Source organism: Melospiza melodia (assembly GCF_035770615.1).
Source record: "Melospiza melodia melodia isolate bMelMel2 chromosome 7 unlocalized genomic scaffold, bMelMel2.pri SUPER_7_unloc_1, whole genome shotgun sequence".
In the NCBI taxonomy this organism is placed as follows: domain Eukaryota; kingdom Metazoa; phylum Chordata; class Aves; order Passeriformes; family Passerellidae; genus Melospiza; species Melospiza melodia.
In genome coordinates this window covers 2,730,627-2,745,249 of record NW_026948497.1, presented here as the reverse complement: position 1 = coordinate 2,745,249, position 14,623 = coordinate 2,730,627, and the positions used below count along the sequence as shown (strand labels likewise).

The window sequence follows — 14,623 nt, the reverse complement described above, 5'->3', positions numbered from 1 at the left end:
CCCACGGCCTCTCCCTCTGCTCAGCAATAAAGTCACTTTTACAGGACTCCTCTGTCTCCTCTGCGCACAGAAACCTCCGGCCACAGCAATTTCCCCGCACAGCCCCGGGCACGGGGCAGCCCCCTCTGTCCCAGCCACAGCAACCGGGCCGAGCCAGCGCTGCTCCGGCTGCGGCTCCTGCCGAGGCAGCGGCCGCAAGGAGACCGCGGGCAGCCGCTCCCGCAGCGCCCTCACGCCAGCGGCAACACGGGCTGGACACGGCATAACGAACCCGCCCGAGCCCCCTGCCGCCACCGAGGCCCGCAGCCAGCCCCGAGCCCCCGCACAACCCAGCGCGGCTCCCACCTGCGCTGCGGCCGCCTCCGAGCTCCGCCGCCGCCTCACCGCGCTCCGGCCGCTGCCGCCGCTCACGGCACCGCACACACGCTCCGACAACGCCGCCGCTGCCCAGCCACGGCCGCCCTCAGCCCGCCACCGGGGCCCTGCTCCGCCCCGCTCCCACCAATCAGCGCGCCACAACCACGACTGACGGCACCATCGCCCAATCACAGCCAGGGGCGGGCTCTGCACACGGCACAGCCCCGCCCCGCGCTCTCAGGTTCCCCCGGGCTGCGTGAGGGCAGAGCCGGAGCTGAGGAACAGCCCTGGAATGGGCCCGGGCCCGAGGCGGATTGAGCTGAAAACACAAACAAACTTCTCCGCAGCTCCCGCCACGGCTTTCCCGGCACTGTCGCTTCGGTGTCTCCGGCTCAGCGGGAAGCCCTGGATCCTCACTTCTCCTACCCCTAATTAGGAACATCAGTGCATCGCTTTGATTTCCCCCAAAAAGGGAAAACCGCCCCAAACCCCCGTGTATAAGTCGGGGAGGGGAGAGATTTTTGACAGAGAACTCCAAAATCTCAGAGCAGGATAATGAGAAGTAAGTGAACATCCTTAAATCCAGCTTTCCCCCACGCCTCCCTCCTTCCAGCTGCACCTCCTACCCCGGCAGTGCCGCAGACAGGGAATAGGGCCGGGCTCAGTTCATGCCCCGGGGCTTCTCCCTCTGCTCAGGGACAGGAGTCGTTCCCCTGCTGCACCCTGGGCTCTCTCCCACCGGAGACTTCTCCAGGAACTTCTCCAAGCCGAGTCCGTCCCATGGGGCACAGCCCCCTCCAAGTGCTGCAGCGTGGGTCACTGTGCCCCGGGATCAGTCCTGCCAGGACAGGCTGCTCCAGCGGGGCCCTCTGGCCGCGGGGTCACAGCCTCCTCTCAGGCATCGCCGTGCTCAGCGTGGCTGCTCCGGGGGCTGCAGGGGGATCTCGGCACACCCATGGATCTGTGGGGGCATCTCTGCATCCCCATGGATCTGCAGGGGGATCTCCGCAGCCCGATGGATCTGCAGGGGGATCTCTGCATCCCCTTGGATCTCTGCATCCAGCACCGCCGTTTTTGGAGGCACCAGGCTGAGCTCTGCCTAAGCTCTTCTCACATTCCCCTCACCCTTCCTACCACACGGAGGCTTTTACCTCCTCACAGCTCCCCGGGCTGGTTTTGCAGCCTGTTGCCTTCTCAAGGCGTGGCGACCTGGTTCTTATTCTGGGACGGTGGCGCAAAGCCCAGAGTCATTCGGTCCATATGCTCCTGACACCAATGTGGTGGACAGCAAATGGCATTGATCGCTGGGTTACACGGGTTTTTATGGCTTGGGCAGTCAGTGTCCTTTCCTTCTGCTCACGTCCGGCTGGGTGCGCCCAGGCACGGAGCAAAGGTCTGACCGCCGGGTGGGGGGTGTCCTGACTGACCGTACAGCCCGAATTCTTCAGCACGCTTGTCCCTGACTCTCCAGAGCAGCCCCTCCTCGTGTGGGATCTCTTGGGCTTTTCCTCCCCATTGCATTCCTGCGCCGTGGAGCCGTTCCAAATGGCCTCTTCCATGAGATTCTGTGGCAGGGATTTTTTTCTCCCTGGTCTCTGTCTGCAGCACAGTGCCTGGTGGAGGAAGGAAAAGGAGAGGAAGAAACAGGGAAAAGGGAAAAGGAAAAGGCAGGAAGAGAGGAAGGAACAAGAGGGAGCAAGGGAGGAAGGAGATGGGAAAGGAACATGGATGGATATAGGACAGAATGAGGAGAGGAAGGAGGGCGGACAAGGAAAAGATGGGATTTGCCTCCGTGAAAAATGCCAATCACTTGTTTTTAAAATTTTTAAAGTTTAATAGTAATAAAATGGTTATAAAAATAGTAACACAATTAGAGTAATAACAATTTGGACAAATTGAATTTAGACAATATGAGACAATAAAAAGAAAGAGTTACGGATGTCCGGGTATCTTTTGTGGCCAGCGGGAGCCCGAAAAAAAACCGCGTTAACAAAGGATTAGCCCTTAAGAACTGTTGCATATTCACACACTTCATACATGGTGCATAAATCCCATTCAAATACAGGATTCAGTCTGGTCAGTGTCAACTTCTTCCTTCTAATCCTAACAGCGCCTCCAAGGCGGGAAGAAGTTCGTTTCTTCTGATAAGAACGCAAAAAATTCCCTTTCTCTGAAAGATCTAGGTGTCCTGTGGCTGCTATATCACTGCAAGCCCTTTCTGTTAAACAAAGCATCTTACATAGCATAGTTTCTATTTTTATAACCTAAAACTATATTTAACACATTACTTAAGAAAATTAATACAGCATTATTTTCTAACACAACACTTATAATATTCATTTTAATATTTGTGAAAAACCAATCATAAAATACATGCATTTTTCACAATCCCCACTCTTATTCTTTGTAAATAATTTGTCTTGAGCAATATTTTTTTCTACTTGTATCTTCTGGATTATGCTAGTGAAATAAAACAGGAGATTACACAAGCAAGAAATATAAAAACAGTCGTAATACAAAATGAAAGATCCTAATTTCTTCTAATACATTACGCCACCAGCTAGATTTTAACATTGTTTTCTAATTTTTGGACTGATACCTGGGTTATTATATGCATATATATTTTTCTTTTTGATTTCTTTTTCTTTTGCTAGAATCACTTTTCTGTGGTCATCAATTTTCAATGATCTGATATATTGAACTTTCCACAAACACCCCCTTCTTTGGCTAATAAATAGTCTAAAGCCAACCTATTCTAATACCCTACAGTTTTCGTTTGGCTTAGCTAGCTTAATATTAACTCTAATGCCTGGGTAGCCTTATTTGCTATCATTTCTATAACTGCTTGGAGTCTTGTAATACAATTCAACAGATAATTTGGAGTCAATACAGAGTTAGATGGCTGTCCTGGTTTTACCTTTTCGTTTATTATTTGTTTTTTTACCAAATCTTGAACCATATCTTCAAGATTAAATTTAAAACAAATCCATCTCTCTCCTTTTGGACATTCAGTTCTAAATCTATTGCCACATTTTCTTAAGTTTCTTGTAATCTAATAATTTACTCTATTTTGCCTACAGGTTTTAAATTTGGATGGGTTATAACAGTGGCTGTTGACATGGGTGTGTGTAATAAAAGAGGAACTTTGGTTTCTTTCCATGTGATGCTTTCTGTAGCATTTGTGACACAATCTTGCTGATATCCCGAAAGGGAAAAGACAACAAATGAGTGCTGGAAACAGGAATAACAGAGGTCCAGTATGGCTTATACTCCCACCTCCCATGCCTGTGAGGTTGCAACCCACAGCAGGTTTATTTGATCTTCTCGGTGGCAAAATGCAGAGGCCAATCTGGTCTTGCCCTCTATTTTCTTGTCACCTTCTCTTAACTAATTTCTAGGCAAATTGTTTTTGACACTCTTTAACTGTGGTCTCTTACTGTTCCTCAGGTATCTCTCATTCAACAGGCACTAATAATTCCAATCCACAAAACCAAGTTATTACTTTAACAATCTTTTTGCAACAAGAGCATATATTTTGTGAATTACAATACTAATTACTCTCACAATTTAAGCATTTACTTATAACCCAGATAGCATGTCCAGTATTGGAATGAATCAAATAAAGTTTACTAATGGAAATGGCAATTCCCCTTCTCCCCTGTTCAATTCTCAGGCTAAGGTCAGAATACAAAAGCAGTCTTGATCTTTCTATCTGAAGTTTTCCTCCCCCAAGGAGAGGTTTTATTCAGGCAGTGCTCGAAACCAGTGATATAAGCGTTATCTTATTTCTTAATTCAGTGTTATTCTTTGTACATTTCTTGGATCATTTGGGTTTTCCCAAACTATTGCCACTCAGTCCCCATTGGAAAGTCACTTCGGTATCACCCAGTTTAAATGTGATAGTCCATTCCTCAGGTTTCTTCACAAGTCTGTTGATTCTGCTGGCATGAATTCACCCTCTGCAACAATGATTCTGATTGTTGCTTCAGTAGTACCTGGAAAGGACTTCTTAATAGCATAGTAAAAAAAGAAAGATAATACTGCATTAACTTTTACTATTCGCTTTTTTTCCAAACTTTCTAGGTTAAGCTAAAAGCTTTCTCCACAGCAGCCTCTTCTTCTATGCAGCTGCGCTAATAGCTGCAGAGGCAAATTCTTGTTTCTGTGAGTTACAGTTAGTTAAATAAGAAAAGCTAGACCAATTTTAACACGAGATGTATCACATCTATTGCTTTTTACTTTTTGGGCAGCATTTAATTGTTTTAGCCTTACAAACCCATTCTTCAGGAAAAAAACCTTCTCTTTAACAGCAAACAAAACACACACCAAAAAAACCCAAAAAACCTTCTTACTTAAGAAAAACAAACTGCTTTGTGAGGTTTGGAGAGTCAGCAATCTGCTTTGATTTTATCTTTTAGTGCTAGCCCCTCTCCCCCCCTCTCCACAGCCTTACTGTCAGTGCTGTTCTTCGCCCTTCCCCCGCTGCTGCCCCTTGGCTGCAGGGCCGGAGCAGGGGAGAACAGCCCCGGGCATGGGGACCCTGGGGGCTGCCTTGGGTCCCCATGCTCTCTCTCTCTCTCTCTCTTCTCTCTCTTTCTCTTTTTCTCTTTCCTTCTCTCTCTCTTCTTCTCTCTCTCTCTTTCCTTCTCTCTCTCAGCTCACTTACTGGCCGACGCTGCCATCCTGGGCTCGGCACCCCGACAGTCTCGGGAGCCTCCCGGCAGTTCCACCACGGAGCCAGCCCGCTCCTGGCCGCAAACCTGTGTCCTCTGCTGCCAGCACTGCCACGGGTCACCTCCATGGATTGGTCCCTGCCGCAGCCCCCGAGACCCCGCCGATCGTAGGGAGCGCTCAGACACCTCCCAACCTTGACAACCCCAAACTTGGCATCCCCAGGTGCTCCTGACATTATTTTTCTTTCTCTAGGCAACTTATCCTCTTTTCTCTTCAAGCAGGGCTCGTTCTTCTAAGGCCTTTCTGGACCTCAGTGTGGCATTGAATAACCTGCTAACAAGCATGTGTTAAGATACTTCTCTGCCTTTCATGCAAAAAACCTTCATTCACACTTCTGCTCTCTTCTAGCACCAAGATGTCATCACATTCTAACATCTCAGAGTTTCTCAACTACCTCTCTACTTCACCTTCTCTCTTTGTTCTCTCTCAATTGTAACCCTTATGGGGTCGATATCTAATCTTCCCCTATTTTTTTCTCCAGCCCAAACTTCTTTGTTGATATTTTTTTTCTTCATCGCCTTGGCCTAATTTCAAAACTCTAGCTGTCATTTTCCCGTTTTCTGATATAACTCTTACTCTTAATTGCACTTGTAAGACTCTTCCCAATAAATTGCTACATGCCCCTGTTATGAACAAAAATTCAGTTGATTTTTTTCTGTGAGAAAAAGGTTACCACTACTGCTGGGCTGCTGCCTGTGTTATGGTAATTATGGGTCGTTGTTGTTAATAGTTGCTTTTGTATCGGTAAAAGCCCTGGCTGGGGCGAGTTAATGGCTCTTCTCTCAGACAGTGAAGGGTGCGGTACCTCCCGAACAGTTAAGAGAAAAGACTTTGGAGGGGAGGGATATGCAAAATAACTCTAAGGACCAGCATGCTGTGTGGGACCCCTACTCCAAACGTGCAGGAAGAACCCCAAAAACAACGAAGGGATCATTATGCCCTAAAGGCTCCCACAAGGACCTGATCCCCAGCTCTGCCCTTAGTGGACAGAGCTGTGCATATCCTCCTCCTCTGAGTTGCCCTGGGAGAGACGACGGGAGACTGCAGCCCTGCCGAGCTGCCCAATCCTGAGCTGATCACTTATAATAAAGGCATTAAAAAGGAGAAGAAGGCTCTTGGCCTCGTTTATTTCACCCCTGGGACCAATAACACATCTCCCATCTAAATTTTAGTTTCTTCCTTCAATTACCACATCTTTAATGACTGGAAATGTAAAGCTTTCTTTTTTTGCCCCTGTTACTTTCACTATATGTTTGCTTACACTATAACTTTTTGGAACATTTAACAGGCAGGTTCTCTCTGCCCCTGTGTCTATTACAAATTCCAATTCTTCTTCTTGGGGACCCACTTTTTAAAGTTATCACAGGCTCCAGATGGTATTTGTCCCCCCCAAAAAATTAGAGCCTATTGTTATGAACAAAAATATCTTTGTTGTGAGAAAAAGTTACAAAGAGGCAGCCAGATCACTGGCCCTGCCCAAGTTCTGAGTGTTTTGTTATTGTAATCACGGGTCGTTGTCGTTAATGGTTGTTTTTGTATTAGTAAAAGCCCTGGCTGGGGCGAGTTAATGGCCCTTCTCCTGGGTGGGGACCTTCCCGAGGCTAAGTTGTACCTTTCTCAGAATAGTGAAGACACCTGAGAAGGTGGGAGGGGTTATGCAAAGTGACTCCCAAGACCAGAATGCTTTGTGGGACCCCCGACTCCAAACTCACGGGGAAACCCCAAAAGCAACGAGCCGCCTAAGAGTTGAGAGACTGGAGTGATGTCTGGATGTGAGGAGCAGAGCGCTAGGCCTGCAGAGATGCGGGAAACCTTCATCGTTCCTCACCCTGTCTTCGAGATCCCCCGGGCCAGGTTTGGGAGGGAGCGAGACCCGGACTGAAGCACCATCTGACGGGGACATCACGCCCTAAAGGCTCCCACGAGGACCGGATTCCCCCAGCCCTGCCCCTGGTGGACAGAGCTGTGCATATCCTTCTCCTCTGAGTCGCCCTGGGAGACGACGGACGCTGCAGACCCGCCGAGCCGCCCAATCCTGAGCTGATCACTTTCAATAAAGGCATTAAAAAGGAGAAGAAGTCTCCTGGCCCTGTTTATTTCAGCTGGGGGCTCTCGTCCAGAATAGCCACGCCGCAAGAGGACTCAGGACTGGCCATCTTGGATCTTCAGAGGACAGCTGGCTACTAGGACCAGAGAGATCGGCTCAGGACAGCGACGCAGAGGAGCACCGGAGCACCGGACTGGTGAGAAATCCGGTGGCGGGAGTGGGAGACGAACTAAAAAATCAGGCAGTTGTTTTTCCTGACTGAGGGAGTCAGGCACGACCCGGATTCTTGGCCGAGGCTTCGTGTGTTCAAGTCCCGATAGATGTAAGACCTGACGCTGGGAAGTTGGGCAATCAAGAGATTGGGCAGTTGTTTCAGTATAAAGTCCTGAGCATCAGGCAGAAATTTGAAGTTCAGTGGAGGAGGCTGAAGCTCCTCAAACAAGGTTTTTTGAAATTCCCGGTCTGTAGAGGCACCTTCGGGATTTTTTATTGAGACCTGAAAAATGGGAGGTTGTAATAGTAAAAAGACCGGCAAGAGACTGAGGTATATACATCCCAATAGTCCCTTAGGAGAACTGTTAGTAAAATGGGATTCTCTAGAGGCCACGGAGGGATTAGATAAAGTGAAAATGATCCATTATTGTATGGAAGCGTGGTCAGAATTAGAGTTGCAAGGAGGATGGCCTTGGTGTGGGACAAAGGATAAGTGGATGTGCCAACAATTAAATAATTATCTGACAGCTCAAAGAGATACTGATCCTGAGCAATTATTGTATGTGGCTTGCTGGTTAAAGAGCGCTGTTGGGGATGAAGGGGTGCGAATTTGTAAGGTACAGAGGAAGAAAGAGGGGAATGAAGGAGGGGATGATAGAACTAGTAAAAGATGGGACCCCCTGGATTATTTGCCTCCTTCTGCCCCTCCGCCTTATAATCCTCTTCTTCAAGCACCTCAAATGGCAGGTCCGGTTCCTCCCCCGGCTGCCATCTCATTACCACCTGCTCAAATTCCTCCTTCTACCTCTTCAGCTTCAGCTATGATAAACCCAGTATCTCCTCCAGTTCCTTCTGCACCACCACAAGTGCCTACTCCACTTGCTGCATTCTCCACTCCTTCTCCAGCTCTGCTTAATATCTACTCAGGCTCTTCTCCCCCTCCTATTGCTGTCCATTTACCTCCTTCTACCTGGGACACAAATGCCTCCTCGCCCGATAAACAGCTATCAGCAAATACACCTGCTGATGGGCAGAGAGTTCAGGGTAACCCAGAGAACCCTCAAAGTAGTTTGGCATCTGAAGATGGGCCTTACTGTAGCACCAGATCCAAGACCTCCAAGGCAGAGAGACTCTTTCCCCTCAGAGAGGTTCCTATGGGAGGAGTAGCGGGAGGTGTTGGCTTTGTGAATGTTCCCCTAACTGCTTCTGAGGTGAGAGGATTCAAGAAAGAGTTGGGGCATTTGGTTGAGGACCCAGTGGGCATAGCCAACCAAGTGGATCAATTTCTAGGTCCAAATATCTACACCTGGGGGGAGATGAATTCCATCCTGAGTATATTATTTTCCCCAGAAGAGGTCCAGATGATAAGGGCGGCTGGCATAAGAATATGGGAGAAAGATAACAGTCCAGGACCCCAGGTGCCAACAGGTGAACAGAAATTGCCACTAACGGTTCCCAGCTGGAACCCTAACCAGGAAGAGGGGAGGAAGGCCATGAGGGAATATAGGTCTTTGATAATACGGGGGATCAAAGAGTCAGTTCCCAAAGGAACTAACACCCAATTGGCATTTGAGGGTACACAAGAGAAGGATGAAGCTCCTGCTGCCTGGCTTAACCGCCTAAGGCGAAGCTTTCAGTTGTACTCTAGAATAGACTCAGACACCCCAGAAGGTCAAATGCTGCTAAAAGTCCAATTTGTTACCAAATCTTAGCCTGATATAAGGAGAAAACTGGAAAAGATGGAAGATTGGCAAGAGAAGGGCATTAATGAGTTATTAAGAGAGGCATTGAAGGTGTATTTAAGGAGGGAGGAAGATAAAGCAAGGGCCAAGGCTAAGATCATGGTTGCTGTAGCTAGAGAAAGTGCAGGGTGGGCGGGTCCACCACCAGGAGGAGGCAAGGATAGGCCAGTACTGTCAGGTACAAGAGGGATGGAGACACCTCAAGGCCCTTTGAGAGAGCGACATTGCTATTACTGTGGAAAGGCAGGACACGTCAGGAGGTTTTGTAGAAAACTCAGTCTTGATAAGGCAATAGCCAGGGAACAAGATAATTTAGGGAAGATCCTTAAAGGTGATGATTAGAGGGTCAGGGGCTTTACACTATAGGGGACCTGATGTAACATCTAGAAGAGCCCTTGGTAAACTTTGAAGTGGGACCCTTAAATGAAGAATTAGAATTTTTGAGTAGATACAGGAGCAGATAAGTCCTGTCTCAACAAAGTACTAAGAAGTATAGTATAGTATAGTATAGTATAGTATAGTATAGTATAGTATAGTATAGTATAGTATAGTATAGTATAGTGAAAAACATCTGAAGTTAGACAAAAACAGCTAGGTAGAAAGGATATCCAATAGCACCAAAACTGGCCAGTAATACTTAACTTGTAATAAGTGATGTGAAAGTAAAAGGTACCTTATTGTTGTCTTGTTGTGTGCGTGAGAGTGAGTCACAAAGTCAGCCTCAACTTCCCGGGCACGTGGGAAGGGGGCAGTGGAAGTGTGTGTATGTGTGACCTGCAAACCAGGCTTGTGTCCCCCAGGCGGGTGGGGGCTGTGGCCAAAGAGTGTGTGTGACCTGCAAACGAGACTAGTGCTCCTCAGGTGTGTGAGGGAGCCATAGCTGCGAGAGCGTGAGTGACACGCAGACAGCCTCACAGGTGAATGTGCACCAGAGGCAACCAGAGCCAGGGCCCTTCCAAGAGGCCCAGGGATACTGAGACCTGTGGGCCAACCCCAAGGTGAGGGGAGCCACAGTGATTTTCTAGCAATAATGATCCAGTTTGTGTCTTGAGGGTGTGAAGGAATGTGTGAGAATGAATATAGACAAATTAGAATAGAGGTAATGTAGATTGTGCATTATAAGTTTTACCACATCTCCTTAGAGGGAAGTGTATTGTGTAGAAGAATGGTGTAAGAAAAAAAAAAATTAGGTGTAAGGGGTTGAAAGAAGTATTTAAGCTGTAAGTGAAAGTAAGAAACAGAAGCAAGAGATAAATAGATAAGATCTTGAAAAATAGAACAGAAAAACCATTGAATTAAATACACAGAAAAATAGGGGAATAAAAATACTTTGGGAGTTAAGTTAGCTGAGAAATACAACTCCTTGCAAAATACAGAGTATGTAGAAGTTGATGAGAGAAACATGCAAGCTATGGAAAAAGAGAAATTAACCAATAACATTAAACAGAGAAACTGAGTTTTGATAAAATCATTAAATTGCAGACCACTAATGCCTGTGTTGGAAAGCCCGTTTCAGGTACTCTTCATTACTAACTCGACTGTGCAGACCAAAAGGAAAAGGTTGGACTCGCATCACTCTCACCCCCTGGCATTAGACCAGGATTCAACACCAGTTTTTTTTCCCTCTGGCATTCTGGCATTGGACCGGACTGCACCCCATTCTCCCTCTGGCATTGGACCGGACTCCACCCCTTTGTCCTTCTGGCATTGGGCCAGAGTCCCAGTTTTTCCCTCTGGCATTGGACCAGAGTCCACATCACTCTCACCCCCCGGCGCTGGACAAGATTCATCTGCTTCACAAGTTAATTCACCTGAGTATACTGTGATTTAAAGCTGACTCTCAGAAGGAAGAGTCAAAAAGACTGAACTGTGTGGAAAAAAAAAATTGGTATCAGAGTTCTAATATTGCTTAAAATGTTTTAAGACTGTTCTGTGTAAACTATGTTGGTAAAAAGTTTAAGACTGTAAATAAGTAATTCTGGTTAAGTTCCCCAATTTATTTCTAAAGACTCCAGGTTAATCCTCTACAGAACACTCCCCTGGGGGAAGCCAAACTTGGTAGGGAACAGAGCAAGAGAGGTTTAACCAGAGAAACGGGTAGAAGGGACTCTAAAGAGCTTGGAAGCTTTTCCTCAGTAAAATTCCCCAAGAGGGAAGGCCGGGTGGGCAGGCTGTATGAGATGACCCATACCGGACTCTTGGGAAGGGTAGTACTGATGGCTCTGATGGCTGGTGGTGCTCAGGGGAGCCCAGCTGAGCCGTGCAGTGAATGCTACCAACCCCTCTGTGAGGAGGAAGTGAGCTCCTTGGAGAGTCCACATCAGTTCTAACCCTGATTGTGTTAACCTCTCCCAATTGGTCCTTTATCAGAAAAATAAGAGAGTGTATTGGAGAGCATACAATACTGCCAGTTTTAGGCAGCCACTTCTAGGAGAGCGCCCTATAGGGGAAGCCTGGTTGTGCTTCGAATGGGATGCTGCTGAAACAAGCTCAGCAGATCTAGTAAAAAGCAAAGAAATGGTGAAAATGGTAAGAAAATTTGTTTGTAACAAGTATCTATATGAGTATACTGGAAAAGAGAAAAACTCCTTTTGGAACACATTTCAGGGGAGCCTTAAACCCCTAGATTTGATCTTGTCTGGCAGCTGCGCCGCTAGAGTGATAAAACCAATTTTCTTATTACCCAAAGAAACTGGATCAAGTTTGGGAGTTCCTATATATAATGATTTGGGAGAAATTAAACAGAACAGGCAAAGTGGAATAGAAATAGAGAAAATCCAAAATTGTAAAAGCCAAATTCGTATTCCAATATCTATGTTAAACAAAGTTATCTGGCTCCAGGCAGTATTAAAAATAAAGAATTCAATTATTAGGAACATTTCAAACGAAATAAAAAGGTTAGCATGTGTAAATAATGAGGAACAAACTCCTACACTTGATCCCAGTGGGTGGGAGAACCTAAAGATTTTCAAAAAGGATGTATGGGAAAATACTTTTTCTCACTGTGTGTGTACTTGGAAGATTGCTCTTTTTACTATGCTTATTTATCTGTTTTAGTAGAATAGTACTTGCCATGCAGACCAACCTGAAGAAACCAAGGACAGTAACAAGGTTAAGTAACCATGATTACCAAAGTGCACAAGAGATTTATAGTAGATTCAAAACAAAAAAATTGTGAGTTGATGCAAGCTTAGAATTTAAGCTCGATCAAAGAAAGAGGGGGGACTGTTATGAACAAAAATTCGGTTAATATTTTTTTCTGGGAGAAAAAGTTACCACTACTGCTGGGCTGCTGCCTTTGTTATTGTAATCACGGGTCGTTGTCGTTAATGGTTGTTTTTGTATTAGTAAAAGCCCTGGCTGGGGCGAGGTAATGGCCCTTCTCCTGGGTGGGGACCTTGCCCGAGGCTAAGTTTTACCTTTCTCAGAATAGGGAAGACACCTGAGAAGGTGGGGGGGTTATGCAAAGTGACTCCCAAGACCAGAATGCTTTGTGGGACCCCCATCTCCAAACTCATGGAGAAACCCCAAAAACAACGAGCCGCCTAAGAGCTGAGAGACTGGAGTGATGTCTGGACGTGAGGAGCCGAGTGCTGAGCCTGCAGAGATGCGGAACACCTTCGGAGCCTCTTGCCCTGACCGAGAGAGTTGACCCCGGCGGTGAGACCAAGCTGACGGAGTGGGAGGGGCACCATCTAATGGGATCAGGAGGCCCTAAAGGCTCCCAAGAGGATCTGATTCCCCAGCTCTGCCCCTGGTGGACAGAGCTGTGCATATCCTCCTCCTCTGAGTCGCCTTGGGAGAGACGACGGATGCTGCCGACCGTCGAGCCGCCCAATCCTGAGCTGAACACTATTAATAAAGGCTTTTAAAAGGAGAAGAAGTCTCCTGGCCCTTGTTTATTTCAATGTATGTGGGATACTTTTTAAAGAAAGGAATGAGGTACTTGCACCAGATAGCAGCCACAGGACACCTAAATCTTTCAGAGAAAGAGAATTTACTGCTCTCTTATCAGAAGAAACGAACTTCTTCCCGCCTTGCTCAGCCATGAAGACGCCGCTGAGGATTAGGAGGCAGAAGTTGACACTGACCAGACAGAATCCTTTGTTTGAATGGAATTCATGCATCATGTATGAGGTGTATGAATATGCAACAGGCAATTGCTTTTAAGGGTTAATCCTCTGTTAATGGGTGTCCTTTTTCGGGCTTATTTCGCTCAAAAAAGGTACCCGGTCCTCCGGTCCTCCGTACCTTTCTTCTTATTGTCTCGTATTGCCCTAATCTCAATTGTTCAAATTTTTATTACTCTAATTATATTACTATTTTTATAACAATTTTATTACTATTAAACTTTAAATTATTTTTTTAAAGTGATGGGTCTTTTTCACAATGGAGGCATGGAAGGAAAAGTGGATTTAAGGGTCTTCACTTAGTTCTCATTATTCTGGTCTGCGATTTGGGAGTTTTCTGTCAGAAATAGCTCCCTTCCTCCACTCATCCACAGAGCTTTGGGCAGATTTCCTTTTCTTGTGGTAAATTAAAGCGGTGCACTAATGCGCCTAATTAGGGGTAGGAAAACTGAGAGCTTTCCTCGGAGCCGGAGCCACCGGAGCCGCAGTGCCGGGAAAGCCGTGGCGGGAGCTGCGGAGAAGTTTGTTTGTGTTTTCAGCTCAATCCGCCTTGGGCCCGGGCCCGTTCCAGGGCTGCTCCTCAGCTCCGGCCCTGCCCTCACGCAGCCCGGGGGGCCCTGAGAGCGCGGGGCGGGGCTGTGCTGTGTGCAGAGCCCGCCCCTGGCTGGGATTGGGCGATGGTGCCGTCAGTCGTGTTTGTGGCGCGCTGATTGGTGGGAGCGGGGCGGAGCAGGGCCCCGGTGGCGGGCTGAGGGCGGCCGTGGCTGGGCAGCGGCGCCATTGTCGGAGCGTGTGTGCGGCCCGTGAGCGGCGGCAGCGGCCGGAGCGCGGTGAGGCGGCGGCGGAGCTCGGAGGCGGCCGCAGCGCAGGTGGGAGCCGCGCTGGGTTGTGCGGGGGCTCGGGGCTGGCTGCGGGCCTCGGTGGCGGCAGGGGACTCGGGCGGGTTCGTTGTGCTGTGTCCGGCGCGTGTTGCCGCTGGCGTGAGGGCGCTGCGGGAGCGGCTGCTTGCGGTCTCCTTGCGGCCGCTGCCTCGGCAGGAGCCGCTGGCGGAGCAGCGCTGGCTCTGCCCGGTTGCTGTGGCTGGGACAGAGGGGGCTGCCCCGTGCCCGGGGCTGTGCGGGGAAATTGCTGTGGCCGGAGGTTTCTGTGCGCAGAGGAGACAGAGGAGTCCTGTAAAAGTGACTTTATTGCTGAGCAGAGGGAGAGGCCGTGGGGCATTTGCCGTGCGCTCTCTGCCATTGTTGTAGTTCGCAGCCTCCTTTTTATCCTCATTTTCCCGGCTTCATCTCCCTCTCCCTTTGCCCCCTGGCTGAGATACTCGGAAGGTTCAGACCTCCCCATCTGCCAACTGCATGTCCTCGTTATTGTGCACCCCCACTTTTGTATAACGGCCGATATTC

The 14,623-nt window shown here is 48.0% G+C and overlaps 1 pseudogene; it reads right to left on the bottom strand.

Moving 5' to 3' along the window:
- The window catches only part of LOC134432688 (zinc finger protein 883-like), a 133,096-nt pseudogene that overhangs the window by 13,265 nt on the left and 105,208 nt on the right, over positions 1 to 14,623 (bottom strand).